Source organism: Oryx dammah, unplaced genomic scaffold (assembly GCF_014754425.2).
Source record: "Oryx dammah isolate SB20612 unplaced genomic scaffold, SCBI_Odam_1.1 HiC_scaffold_26, whole genome shotgun sequence".
NCBI classification, from domain to species: Eukaryota; Metazoa; Chordata; class Mammalia; order Artiodactyla; family Bovidae; genus Oryx; species Oryx dammah.
This window is the reverse complement of record NW_024070210.1, coordinates 56,165,132-56,180,393: the sequence shown is the minus strand read 5'-3', so window position 1 is coordinate 56,180,393 and position 15,262 is coordinate 56,165,132. Positions and strand designations below refer to the sequence as shown.

Below are 15,262 nucleotides of genomic sequence, written 5' to 3'. Positions count from 1 at the left end.
TTATTAACTATGTGACCTTAGAAGAGTCAGCTTTTCTCTTGCAAAATGGAGACCCTCAAAAAAGTCTACATTGAAGAACTGTTGTGAAGAAGAGAAGTAACATGTATAATGTGCCTGGAATCATGTCTAACATCTGGTGATGATCAGTTCATGACAGATGATATTATTGTAGTTGGGTTTACTATTATTAGTAAAAGAATTAATCTGAATAATTCTGACAGAAGTGGTTCCCTAATGAAATCAAGGTTCAAACAGCAGTTTTCTCTCAATGTCTTATATAACAAAGGACAGAACCCCAAGTTCATAAAAAAGTCAAATTTAGATCAAATGTTTCACAGTCAGAATTTATTCAAAAATAAACATAGATTACAAAAGGCTTCATCACTGACCTTCCTACAATATCACCAATGAATCCTTTGTTTCACACTCTACTCAAAATCCTGTGAGATGGACCATAGGTATATTTTTTCCTTTCAAAGATTTAACTGTGTCATCTGGGGTGTAGTAAACTTTGGCCCCAAGCCAAATCCAGCCACCTGATTCTGTAAATAAAGCCTGCAATATAATCACACCTATTCATTTATATACTCTCTGGCTGCTTTTACACTACAGCAGCAGACCCGAGCAGCTGTGACACAGACTTTATTTGTTGAAAAGCCTAAAATAATTACCATCCGGCCCTTTATAGAAAAAGTCTGCTGATTCTGGCACAATTAGTAATATATTCAGAAATCCATATAAATATAATGAATGCATTGTTCTGTGAGAATATACTATTTTTTTAGAGAAAAATATGAATGCCTTTGTATCCACCACTCTGGTAAGGATATGCATTATCTAGTACTAGAGGAGCCAGGGTTTATGTGAATGGCATCCCCTAGAGTTGTGGAGGGGGGGGCCAGCCCTGTTCAGAGCTTCCTAGGTGCCTCTTCCCAATCCGCGCCCCCACCCCACCCCAGAAGTACTCACTATCCTGACCTTTGTTCAGTCATTTCTTGGCTTGTCTTTATAGATCATATATAATGCCCTTATGCATCTTTAAAACAATATGATGCTTGGTTTGAGAAGTTGGTTGGGTCGCAAGCACAAACAGCATATAAGGAAAGGCAACATTGTACTCGAGTCTTCAGGTCATAGTCAACCTTGGCATTACAGAGAGTGTAAGGAAGAGCCCCTTCAGGGAAGTTAGTGGGGCAAAGTCTAGCAGGGTTTATGAGTGGGCCAGATTCTACACAGACCAACATGTGTCCAGAGGGCCCATGTGCTTTTTTTTTTCCAGCATACTTTTTAAAACCATAACGTAACATCAGTTTCAAGTATTTATATATATTGTGAAATGATCACAATAAATCTAGTTACAATTAGTCACCATAAGTTACAAACTTGTTTCTTCTGATGACAGCTTATAAGATTTATTCTCAGTGACTTCCAAATATGCAATAAAGTATTAACTGTAGTTAGCATGCTATTCATTACATCCCCATGACTTACAAGTGCAAAATTGTACTTTTTGACTTCCTTTACCCATTTTACCGACCCCACGCCCTGGATCCTGGCATCTACCAATCTGTTATCCTTATATATGAACTTATTTTTGTTTTTTAAATTCCGTTAAGTGAGGTTGTGACTCATTGGAAAAGGCTCTGATGCTCGGAGGGGTTGGGGGCAGGAGGAGAAGAGGACGACAGAGGATGAGATGGCTGGATGGCATCACTGACTCGATGGATGCGAGTCTGAGTGAACTCTGGGAGTTGGTGATGGACAGGGAGGCCTGCTGCGATTCATGGGGTCGCAAAGAGTCGGACATGACTGAGCGACTGAACTGAACTGAAGTGAGGTCATACGGCCATTTGTTTTTCTCTGACTTACTTCACGTAGCAGAGTACCCTCAATATCCATCCATGTTGTCCCGAATGACACAAGATTTCTTTCTCCTGACTAAATTATATTCCATTGTGCATGTGAATGAGTATGAGAGAGTGTGTGCGTGTTATCACATTTTCTTTACCCGTTCATCCATCACTGGACACTGTATCTTGGCTATTCTAAGTGCTGCTGCAATGAACATGAAGCTGTGTGTATCTTTTGAAATTAGTGCTTTTGTTTTCTTTGGACAAATACCCAGCAGTGGAGCTGCTAGGTCATATGGTGGTTCTGTCTGTAATTTTTTGAGGAGCCTCCATACTGCTTTCTTTAGTGGCTACACCAAATTACAATCCCACTAACAGTGAGTGAGGGCTCCCTTTCTCCACACCCTCCTCAACACTTGTTAGTTGTTGTCTTCTTGATGACTGCCACTCTTATAGGTGTGAGGTGGTATTTCATTGTGGTCTTGATTTTTATTTCCCTGATCATTAATGACGTTGAGCATCTATTCATATACCTGTTGGCCCTGTTTGTCTTTGGGAAAATGTCCATTCAGATCTGCTCATTTCGTACAGATCTGCTCATTTCTTACAGCTGACTCCACTTATATGCATATACTTTTTAGTAGCAAATGCCCCCAACTCCAGTCCTCTTGCCTGGAAAATCCCATGGATGGAGGAGCCTGGAAAGCTGCAGTCCATGGGGTTGCTGAGGGTCGGACACAACAGAGCAACTTCACTTTCACTTTTCACTTTCATGCATTGAAGAAGGAAATGGCAACCCACTCCAGTGTTCTTGCCTGGACAATCCCAGGGACGGCGGAGCCTGGTGGGCTGTCGTCTGTGGGGTCGCACAAAGGTGGACATGACTGAAGTGACTTAGCAGCTGCAATACTATACAGTCTGTGTCTGGTTGAACCCATAAAGCAGAACTGTGTATATGAAAGGTTGACTATAAATTACACATGAACTAACCCCCTCATTGTTCAAGGGTTGACTGTAATCAGGTTTTTTTTTTTCCTGCTATAGAATTGTGCAAATTTTTTAAAATATATTTTAGATATTAACTCCTTATCAGATACATGATCCAAATTCAGTAGGTTGCCTTTTCATTTTGATGATTTCCTTTGCTTTACAGAAGCTTTTTATTTTAATGTGGTCCCACTTGTTTATTTTTCATTTTATTACCTTTGATTTTGCAGTCAGATCCAAAAAACCATCACCAAGACCGATGTCAAGGAACTGACTGCATATGTTTTCTTCCAGGGATTTTAGGGTTCAGGTCTTAATGTTCAATTCTTTAATCCATTTTGAATTAATTGGTGTGTAAGTTAATGGTCCAGTTTCCTTCTTTCACATATGGCTGTCCAGTTCTCCAAACACCATTTATGGAAGAGACCATCGTTCCTCCATTGTGTATTCTTGTCTCTGTTGTCATAAATTAACTGACCCATGTATACATGATTTATTTCTGGGTTCTCTATTTTGTTCCATTGATCTGTACATCTGTTTTTGTGTGAATACTATACTATTTTGATGACTGTAGCTTTGAATTATAATTTGAAGGCAGGGAGCATATAATACTTCCAGCTTTTCCTTTTCTTTCGAGAGTGCTTTGGCTATTTGGGGTTGTTTGTGATTCCACACAAATCTTAGAATTATTTGTTCTAGTTCTGTGAATGATGCTACTGGTACTGGTTGTAATGTCTCCTCTTTCATTTCTGATTTTTATCTATTTGAGTCCTCTTTTTTAAAATTGTTTTCAGTATGCCTTTCATTTAGTCATTTATTTACTTGTCCGCGCCCCATGGCGTGCAGGATCTTAGTTCCCTAGCCAGACATTGAGCCCATACCCCATGTAATAGAAGCACAGAGCCCTAACCACTGGACCACCAGGGAATCCCCAGTCCTCTGTCTTTTTTGCTTGGTAAATCACAGCTAAAGGTTTGGCAGTTTATCTTTCCCAAGAATCAGCATTTAATTTCACTGATGTTTTCTACTGTCTTTTTTGTCTCTATTGCATATATTTTTGCTCTGATCTTTGTTATTTCCTTCCTTCTAGTAACTCTGGATTTCACTTTTTGTTCTTTTTCTAGTCCCTTGAGGTATAAAGCTGTGTTATTCAAATTTTTCCTTGTTTCTTGAGGGTAGGCATTTATTGCTCTGAGCTTCCCCTTCAATGAGCTTCTCAGATGGAGCAGTGGTAGAGAATCTGCCCACCAATGCAGGAGACACAGGGGACCTGGGTGCGATCCCGGGCTTGGGAAAATCCCCCCGAGAAGGACACAGCAACCCACTCCAGTATTCTTGCCTGGGAAATCCTACGGACAGAGAAGCCTGCCAGGCTGCAGTCCATGGGGTCACAAAGAGTCAGACATGGCTAAGCATACATGCACAGCCCCTCTGAGAACTGCCTTTGCTGCATCCCATAAATTCGGTGTGTTGTGTTTCCTTTCTCATTTCTCTGAAAGTATTGTTTGACTTCTCTCTTGATTTCTTCTTTGAACTACCAGTTGTTTAGTAGCAAGTGGTTTTCAGCTTCACATTTGTCACTTTTCCAATTTTCTTCTTGTAGTTGACTTCTATTTTCATACCATCATGGGTGTGAAAGATGTTTGATAGCATTTCAGCTTTATTAAATTTATTAAGACTTGTTTGGCGAACTTCCTAGTGGTCCAGTGGTTAGGAAGCCACACTTTCACTTCTGAGGACCCAGGTTTGATCCCTGGTCCAGAACTAAGATCCCACAAGCCATGTAATGTGGTGGGGAAAAAAAAAAAAACACCACAACTTGTCTTGTGGCCAAAAATGTGACCTGGGGAATATTCCTTGTGCCCTTTCTGCTGCTGCTGCTGCTAAGTTGCTTCAGTTGTGTCTGACTCTGTGCGACCCCACAGACGGAAGCCCACCAGGCTCCCCCATCCCCGGGATTCTCCAGGCAAGAACACTGGAGTGGGTTGCCATTTCCTTCTCCAATGCATGAAAGTGAAAAGTGAAAGTGAAGTCGCTCAGTCTGTCCAACTCTTAACGACCCCATGGACTGCAGCCTACCAGGCTCCTCCATCCTTGGGATTTTCCAGGCAAGAGTACTGGAGTGGGGTGCCATTGCCTTCTCCGTCCTTGTGCCCTTAATAATGTGTATTCTATTGCTTTTGTATGGAATGCTGTATGTCTGTCTGTTACATTTATGTGATCTAATGTATCATCTAAAGCCAGTGTTTCCTTATGGATTTTTTGTCTGGATGGTCTATGCACTGATGTAATTGGGGCATTAAAGTCCCCACTATTTATTGTATTGCTGTTTCTCACTTTAAGTCTGTTAATAGTTGCGTTATATAGTTATGTGCTCCTGCTTTGGGTGCCTAAATATTTACAAATGTCACACCCTCTTGTTGGGTTGACCCCTTTATCATTATATATCACCCATCTTTGTCTCTTATTGCAGTCTTTGTTTTAAAATCCATTTCGTCTGATATGCCTACCCTAGCTTTCCTTTGTTTTCCATTTGCATGGAATATATTTTTCTATCCTTCTACTTTCACTCTGAGTCCTTATTATCTGTAGTGAGTCTCTTCTAGACAGCATATACAAGGGGCTTGTTTTTTTACCCATTCAGCTGCTCTGTCTCTTGACTGGAGAACTTAGTACATTTACATTTAATTTTTGACATAATTAACCATAATTATTGATGGGTATGTGCTGATTACTATTTTCTTAATTGTTTTCTGGCTGTTTTATATAGTTCCCCTCTGTTCTCTTGCTCTCTTCCTTTGTGGTTTGAGACTTTCTTTAGTGGTATGCTTAAATTTCTTTCTCATCTTTTGTGTATTTACTACAGGTTTTTACTTTGTGGTTACCAGGAGGCTTACATATGAAAGAGTTAGAACTTTATAACAATCTATTTTAAGCTGATAATAAGTTAAAACACAATCTAAATTTCTTCCTGCCCACATTTAAGTCACATCCTTTTATACTGTATTTCCCTTAACAGTTAATTATTGCAGTTATAGTTATTTTTACTACTTCTGTCTTTTAACCTTCATACTAGTTTTATAAGTGATTAATCCACTCCTTTTACTATATATTTACCTTTGACAGATTTACACTTTTGTATGTTTTTGTAATTAGTGCCCCTTATTTTCATCTTAAAGTTTCTTTAACACTTCTTATAAAGTTAGTTTAGTGGTGGTGAACTCCTTTAGCTTTTGCCGGTCTGGAAACTCTATCTTGCCTTCAATTCTCAGTGATAAATAGGCCAGGTAGAATATTCTTGATAGAATTTCTTTTCTTTCAGCACTCTGAGTATGTTATGTTACTCCCTTCTGGCCTGCAAAGTGTCTGCTGAAAAATTAAGATTCTCTCCTTGTTTTTGACATTTTAAGAATAATGTGTCTTGATGAATTCCTTTGGGTTCAGTATTTTTGGAAATCCCTGGGCTCCCTGGATCTGGATTAGGGGCATTTTCAGCAATTATGTCTTCAAATTAAAGTTTTCTGCTCCTTCCTCTCTCTACTCCTTCTGGCACTTCTGTAATACAAATGTTCTGTGACTTCAATAGTTGGTACTTGTATTTTCTATCTCTTTGTTGGAAGTTCTGTTTGTTCACTCATTCTTCCCCTGAGATGGGTGAGCATCTTTATGACAATTATTTTGAACTCTATCAGGTCAATTACTTATATGTTTATTTAAGTTTTTTTTTTTTTTTAACGAGGCTTTGTCTTGTTCTTTCATTTGGACCATAGTCCTTTTGCTTGACTCCTTTTGCTTGACTCTATGTATTAAATACAAGAGCCAACTCCCCAGTCTTTAAGGAGTAGATTTTGTATAGGCGATAAACCTTACTGCTTAACCATGCTCTAGCTGCTGGCTGTCTTTCAAAGCTTTCTGATTGTCTAAACTGCTGCCTATTTTATTGTTAATAGTTCTCAGGAGTTGAAGGTATGCCAAGACCTGTCATTTTCCCAAAGGGAAAAATCTCAGGCAGCAGATTTTAAAGTATGCAAATATATACAGTCCTATGGGATCTGGAGGTGTCCCTCCCACCAGAGTCCAAAAAATTGGGGTCCAGACGAGGGTATAAACTTCTTTTCTGGAAGATACCAGTGATCTATGAGATGGCCTCCCTGGCCTCTGTTTCCTGAGAGGACTTCTGTAAGCCCCTAGATGTATGGCAAACCAGAAGCCTGCCCCTCAGGCCAAAGCTCTAGGACAGGGAGATTGGCCTCTCTCACAGGAAGACTGGCCGTGCCCAGCGCCCTGGGGGTGGTGGCCTACGCTGTTACAGTCCTATGTGACCGAGGAACCCAAGCCCTCTCCCCCGGGCCTCTGGAGACAGGCAATCAAGGGGCAGCCCATAGGCTGCAGCCACAAAGACAGGAGCAGCAGACGTGTGTGAAAGCTCCCCTCCAGGAGATACTGGGGCTGTGGAGCACAGCAAAAGAAGACCTCACTCACCGTCCATAATCTCTGGAATTGATCATTGTGAGCCTTAGATGTGTGTTTAATTAAAACCCTACCCTTCCGGCTGCAGCTATGATGTGCTAATAGGCCTCTTTCAAAGAAAGGCTGAGCTCCTAGTCTGTTGCTTCTTGTCCCTAGAGGGGGGTGGTTGTTTAAGAGCTGTTGCTCCATTGGTTACAGTCCTGTGGGACCTGTGAGCATGACCCCTGCTGGCCACCAGAGTCAGCTGATATAAAGGTGTCCCCTGAAAGCAGCTGCAAAAATCTGAGGGCCAGACAAGGGTGTAAGCCTCTTGCTGGAAGATACTGGTGAGCTAGGGCAAAGCCGAAGGTGAGCACAAAGGTTGTGTCCACTGGCCTCCATTCTATGAGAGCAACTCTGTCAGCCCCTAGGACTGTGCCAGATTGGAGGCCTGCCCCTCAGGCCAAGGCTCCTGCACAAGCAATCTCAAGACTGGGTGGACTTCAGTCTGTGTTTCTGTGCAATGCTGTGGGGATGGCAGTTGGCCAAGAACTGTCTTTCCACTGTTAATAGTCTCACAGGGCCCAGGAATGCATGCCAGGTGATCAAGGGGCATCCCTAGGTGGGAGCTGACACGTGCAAAAGTTACCTCCAGGAGATGCTGGTGCTCTGGAGTGTGGCAGAGGACAGCCCCAAGATGGTGCCTGCTGGCTGGAGCCCAACAGAAACGGAGTATAAAGATGGCACCCCCCAAACGAAAACCACATACAAAACACGGCATCTGCAGGGTCTACCAAGGCAGAAGAGCATGAAGGTGGTGCCCTCCAGCCTCCATCCCTAGAGGGAATCCCAGCAGGCCCCTGCCTCTCAGGCTGATGCTTTAAGATCAGCAGATAAGCCTCAGAGGCAAGTCCTGGTGCTTTTCAAATGACTGCTTCAGTGTGGAGCCCTGAGAGCCTGTGCATGAGCCCTTTAAGAGCCACTTCCACGTCTCGTGGGTCTAGTGGATGCAAGCCCTGCTAGTGTTCAAAGCTAGATATTTTGAGGCCTCACCTCGCAGGTGCAGGCCTTAAAAGCTGGGGTGCCTGGGTGGGTTTCAAACCCTTCCCTCCTTAGAAAGAAGCTCTGGGTGAGGGGTTATGGTGACATTATGTCTCAGCCTTTCCTACCCACTACAATCTGGTTTCTTTCTTACTTGCCCAACGTGCAGGAGTCTCTGTTAGTTTTTAGGGGTTTTTTTCAAAGCAAATTGTTCCATACGTAGCTGGAGGTTTGTGCATCCATGGAAGGAGGCAAGCTCAGGGTCTTCCTGTGTCACCATCTTGAGTTGGAACCCTCCCTCATGCATTCTTTTTTCTTTTAAATTTAAGTATAGTTATTTGCAATGTTGTATTAATTTCTGCTGTGTAACAAAGTGATTCAGTTTTATATATACATATATATATTCTTTTTAAAAATACTTTTGCATTTTGGTTTATCATAGGATATTGAATATACAGTTCTCTGTCCTATACATTAGGACCTTATGTTTACCCATTCTGTGTGTAATAGCTTTGTATCTGGAAACCCCAACCTCCCCCTCCATCCTTCCCCCTGCTTTCTCCCCATTGGCAGCCACAGGTCTGTGCTCTGTGAGTCTGTTTCTACTTCATAGATAGGTTCATTTGTGTCTTATTTTAGATTCCACATGAGTGATACCATATAGCATTTGTCTTTCTCTTTCTGGCTTACTTCACTTAAAATGATTTCATCTATGTCGCTGCAAATGGCATTATTTCATTCATTTTTATGTCTGGGCGGTGTTCCATTGTGTATATGTACCACATCTTCCTTATCCATTCATCTCTCAGTGACCATTTAGGTTATTTCCACATCTTGGCTATTGTGAACAGTGCTGCTGTGAATAGCGGTGCGTGTATCTTTTTGGATTAGAGTTCTGTCTGGATATATGTCCATGAGTGGGATTGCTGGACCATACAGCCATTCTATTTTTAGTTTTCTGAGAATACTCCATACTATTTTCCATAGTGGCTACATCAACTTACATTCCCAACAGTATAGGAGGATTATTCCCTTTTCTCCATACCCTCTCCAGCATTTGTTATTCATAGGGTTTCTAATCATGGCCATTCTGACCAGTGTGAGGTGGTACCTCACTGTAGTTTTGATTTGCACTTCTCTAATAATTAGTGATGTTGACTATCTTTTCCATGGGCCTGTTGGCCATTTGTGTTTCTTCTTTGGAGAAATGTCTATTTACAATGTCTGCCCATTTTTCTGTTGAATTGCTTTTGTTGTTGAGTTGAATAACCTGTCTGTATATTTTGGAGATTAATCCCTTGTCGGTCACATTGTTTGGAAATGTTTTCTCCCATTCTGTAGATTGTCTCTGCATTTTGTTTCTGGTTTATTTTGCTGTGCAAAAGTTTGTAAGTTTGACTGGATCCCATTTGTTTATTCTTGTTTTCATTTCTATTGTCTTGGAAGATGTAGAATTAGAGTCCTTATGCATTGCTGGCAGGTCTGACAGTACCTCAGAAAATTAAAGAATTACCATATGATCTAGCAGTTCTACTCCTAGGTATATTCTCAGAAGAACTGAAAGCAGGGACTCAAACAGGTATTTGCACACTTATGTTTTCAGCAACATTTTTCATAATAGCCAAAAGGTAAAACCAACCCAAGTTTACATCAACAGATTAATGGATAAACAAAATGTATGTATGTACAATGGAGTATTAGCCTTAAAAAGGAAGGCAGTTCTGATACATGCCACAGTAACAATAAACCTTGAAAACATCATGCCAAGTGAAATATACCAGTCACAGAAGGATCATAGTACAATTCATGGAAAGTAGAATGGAGGTACCAGGGCTTGGGAGAGAGGAATGGTATAGGTTTGATCCCTGGCTGAGGAACCGAGATCCTACATGCTGCAGGGTACAGCCAAAAATTTAAATATAAGACTTGTAAAAAAAGAAGTGTTTAAAAAAAGACCTGTTAAATAGTATCCTATAGAGAGCAGAAAATAAAAGTAGTTTGTTAAAGTTACTGAATCACTTTATGTACTACATAAATCTAACAGGGTAGTAATTTGGAAGTATGTACAAATAATCCACATTTTGTTTTACTCCCCCAAAGCAAATATATGAAAGTGATACAATAAGTTAAAAATATATAAAAGAGATGAAAAATAGTTCCATTTCTTTCTGAATCCCATTACCCACTAAGATAATCACTGTGAACAGGTGCACGCTGCTCTAGAATTTCAGTGCACATATTTTTTAAAATTTTATACAAATGGAAGAATTCATGGGATAATTCTATATACATACTTCCATAGATAGTGTTTGACTCTATAGTATTTTGTGGCTTTCTTTCTGTGGCCTAGCTATTGGTCAGTTGTAGGATCAACAACTGTAGGATCAAGCTATATGATCAGCTGTTGATCCTAACACCAATATATGAGTTCCCTCCTTAGGAAACATACACTAATATTGCATGTAATCTGTCTTTATCATCTTGACCAATTTTGCTTTACTTACACTTTCTTGAATATAACTGAGACTTAGTATTTTTCCGGATGTTAAACTGACCATGTGCATTTCTCTCTTTGTTGAGATTTATTTTTGACTGCACCGGAGCAGTGTCTAGTTGCAGCACACAGGCCTCTCATTGTGGTGGCTTCTCCTGTTGCAGGGTATGAGCTCCAGAGTGCAGGCTTAGCAGCTGTGGTGCACAGGCTTAGCTGCCCTGTGGAATGTGGTGTCTTCCCAGACCAGGGATCAAACCTGTGTCCCAAGTATTGGCGGGAAGATTTTTAACTACTGGACCATCAGGAAAGTCTTGCATTTCTTTCTTATTCATGTATTTGCCAAGTACTTTATATATATATATGTTACAAACATTAGTTTCAAGTTTATTAACTCCTTTTCCACTTTGCTTATGGCATCTTTTACCATTATACAGTTAAATTTATTAATTTCTAGCCTTGGTGATATACTTAGAAAGTACTCTCCTGCAATTATAAAGATGTTTTCTTATGATATCCTTTTTAATTTTTCACACTAAATCTCGAAGCCTAAAGTTAATGGGAAAACATGAACGTTAGGAATGAAATTAATGTTTCCCAATAAATTTTCACTTACACAATTTATTGACTAATTCTTTATTTTCTCCACTAATGTGAAGTGTCTTCTTTGCCATCTAGTCAATTCCCATGTACATATTTTCTAAACCTGTACCTGTTAGATTAGTGCCTCTAGGACACTACTTACATTATCTCTGTCCTACTCCATTATTTTTGTTTTAAAACATTTTAGTTCCTCTTAAGAATATCTGCTTGTAGAAGAAATTCTGAACTAATCAGAATTTGGGGAGTAATTTGGGGGTAAACGGACATCTCTACCATATTGGGTCTTCCTATCCAAGAATATGACACATTTGTTTATTCTGGCCTTTTTTGTCCTTCTATAAAGTTTCACAATTTTTTCATCTTGCATATTTCTCAGTAAATTTATCTTTAAGTACTTTAGAGTTTTTGAATACAACTATGAATAGGATCTTTTGCTATGCATAAGAAGGTTAATTTTTTTTTTTGCCTGTTTTCTATTTGGCCATCTTACTAAACTTTTTGGCTCCAGATTAAGAACTTATTTATCAAATTAATACCTGTGCTTATTTTTGTAAGTTGAGTGCTAGAAAAAGCAGGTCTCCTGCCCAGTCCTGTATTTCAGAGATAGCTAGTGTTAAACATTCTTTCATAATTTCCAACTGATTCTTTTGAAATGTTCTAGGTATGTAAGAATTTAGTCTTTCCTCTTCATTACTTAATTCTTATTTGTCTTCCTTATCTACTGCCTTGTCCCCCAGCAGTAGTTCTCCTGGCTGATTCCTAACTGTAATGGAAAGTCATTAGTGCTTCACTGTTAACTGGATGATCACTGACAGCCTTCAATGGATAATCTTCAACAGGTTAAGAACATGTTTATTCCTATGATAAAAGGGCTTTTGCTGCTTTTAATCAGTAATGAATTTGGAATTTTACCAAAACCTATTGGGCATTTTGATTTTTCTTCTCCCAATAAATTATACTTTTATACTTTCTAATATTAAATCAGTCTTGCATTATTGAACTAAATCCTACTTGATCTCTATATATATTGTTTTAGGACAGTCCTGGATTCTACTCGCTAACATTTTATTTAGGATTCTTTGATTTACAGTATTAGTAATATTAAACTACATTTTCTTTCCTTTTGGATGATATTCTTGTTACGATTTAGGCCTGAGGTTATTTTCAGTTCAGTTCAGTCGCTCAGTCGTGTCCGACTCTGCGACCCAAAGAGCCACCAATTCCCGGAGTTTACCCAAACTCACGTCCATCGAGTCGGTGATACCATCCAGCCATCTCATCCTCTGTCGTCCCCTTCTCTTCCTGCCCCCAATCCCTCCCAGCATCAGAGTCTTTTCCAATGAGTCAACTCTTCGCGTGAGGTGGCCAAAGTATCGGAGTTTCAGCTTTAGCATCAGTCCTTCCAAAGAACACCCAGGACTGATCTCCTTTAGAATGGACTGGTTAGCCTCTCACAATATACACCCTTTCAATTACATGATTTCAAATGTCTGTCATGTTTCTCACCATCACTGTTCCTTTTTAAATGGAAACTAACCTGGCAACCCACTCCAGTATTCTTGCCTGGAGAATTCCATGGACAGAGGAGCCTGGCAGACTACAGTCCATAGGGTTGCAAAGAGTCAGACACCACTGAGCGTGACTAACAACGTTAACAATTACAAATCCAAAAAGCACAAAAGCAAACTACTAGCCAAGCAGACTTTTAAGCACGTAAAAGCAATAGTTTTACACATTTCCATTCCCATTTAATAAACAAATGTGTATCACTCAACTAAAACTAATCACACTATGAACCATCCAAGAAAAAATAGTGCCCTTAATTGTTATTAATGGCAAACAAAAAGAGAACCATACCGTATCATATATTTTTTAAAGCTAACAGTAAGGTTATTATTTATTTATTATTGAAATATAGCTGATTAACAATATTGTCTTAGTTTCAGGTATAGAGCAAAGTGATTCAGTTATGCATACATATTTTTTTTTCAGATTCTTTTCCCTTATAGGTTATTACAAAATCCTGAGTATAGTGTGCTACACAGTAGGTCCTTGGTGGTGATCTATTTTATATATAACAGTGTGTATCTGTTTATCCCAAACTCATTTATCTCTCTCTCTACTTTCTCCTTTAGTAAGCATAAGTTTGTCTTCTATGTATTTGACTCTACTTCTGTTTTGTATTTAGTATTTTTTTTATTCCACATGTAAGTGACACATGGCAGATACCTATCTGACTTACATCACCTAGTATAATGATCTCTAGGTCCGTCCATGTTCCTGCAAATAGCATTATTTCATTCTTTTTTATGGCTTAATGATATTCCCCTGTGTATATATATACTACACCTTCTTTATCCATTCTTCTATCAGTGGACATCTAGGCTGCTTCCAGGTCTTGGCTGTTGTAAACAGTGCTGCAGTGAACACTGGGGTGCATGTGTATTTTCAAATTATGGTTTTCTCTGGATATATGTACAGGCGTGGGACTGCTAGGTCATATATATGGTAGTTCTATTTTTAGCTTAAGGCACCTCCATACTGTTCTCCACAGCGGCTGCACCAACTTACATTCTCACCAAAAGTGTAAGAGGGATCCCTTTTCTCCACACCCTCTCTCTAGCATTTATTGTTTGTAGACTTTGAAGATGGCCGTTCTGACTGGTATGAAGTAATACCTCTTCACTGTTTTGGTTTGCATTTCTCTAATAGTGATGTTGAGCATATTTGCATGTGCATTTTGACCATCTGTATGTCTGTTTTGGAGAAATGTCTGTTTAGATTTACTGCCAAGTTTTTGATTGGGTTGTTTGGTGTTTTGTTATTGAGCTACATGAGCTATTTATATACTTTAGAGATTAGTCCCTTGTCGGTGGCTTCATTTCCAAGTATTTTCTCCCATTCTGTGGGTTGTGTTTTTTTTTGTTTTGTTTATGGTTTCCTTTGCTATGCAAAAGCTTTTAAGTTTAATTAGGTCCCATTTGTTTTTGTTTTTATTTTCATTATTGTAGGAGGTGGATCCAAAAAGATATTGTTTCAGTTTATGCCAGAGAGTGTTCTGTGTTTTCCTCTTCAGAGTTTTATAATATCTAATCCTACATTTAGGTCATTAATCCATTTTATTTTTGTGTATAATGTTAGAAAATGTTCTAGTTTCATTCTTTTACATGTAGCTGTCGTTTTCTCACTTATTGAAGAGACTGTCTTTTCTCCACTGTACAGGCTTGCCTCCTTTGTCATTGATTAGTTGACCATACGTCTGTGCGTTTATCTCTGGACTTCCTATCTTGTTCCAATTGATCTATATTTGTTTCTGTGCCAGTACCATACTATTTTGATAACTGTAGTTGAGGTATAGTCTGAAGTCAGGGAGCCTGTTTCCTCCAGCTCTGTTTTTTACCCTTCTCAAGACTGTTTTGGCTATCCGGAGTCTTTTGTGTTTGCATACAAACTGTAAACTTTTTTTGTTTCTAGTTCTGTGAAAAATGCTATTGGTTATTTGATACGGATTGCACTGAATTTGTTCATTGCTTTGGGTAGTAGAGTCGTTTTTACATTGATTCTTACAATACAAGAACATGGTGTATCTCTCTGTGTCATCTTTGATTTCTTTCATCAGTGTCTTACAGTTTTCTGAGTACAGATTTTTTGCCTTCTTGGGCAGGTTTATTCCTAGGTATTTTGTTCTTTTTGATGTGACAGTACATGGGACTGTTTCCTTAATTTCTCTTTCTGACCTTTCATTGTTAGTATACAGAAATCCCAGAAATTTCTGTGTCTTAATTTTGTATCTTACAACTTTACCAGACTCACTGATTAGCTCTAGTGGTTTTCTGGTAAT

The 15,262-nt window shown here is 39.3% G+C and overlaps 1 protein-coding gene across 4 annotated transcripts in view; it reads right to left on the bottom strand.

The window, feature by feature from the left end:
• Window positions 1–15,262, bottom strand: part of USP3 (ubiquitin specific peptidase 3) — a 92,946-nt gene that overhangs the window by 9,383 nt on the left and 68,301 nt on the right. The window lies entirely within an intron of this gene.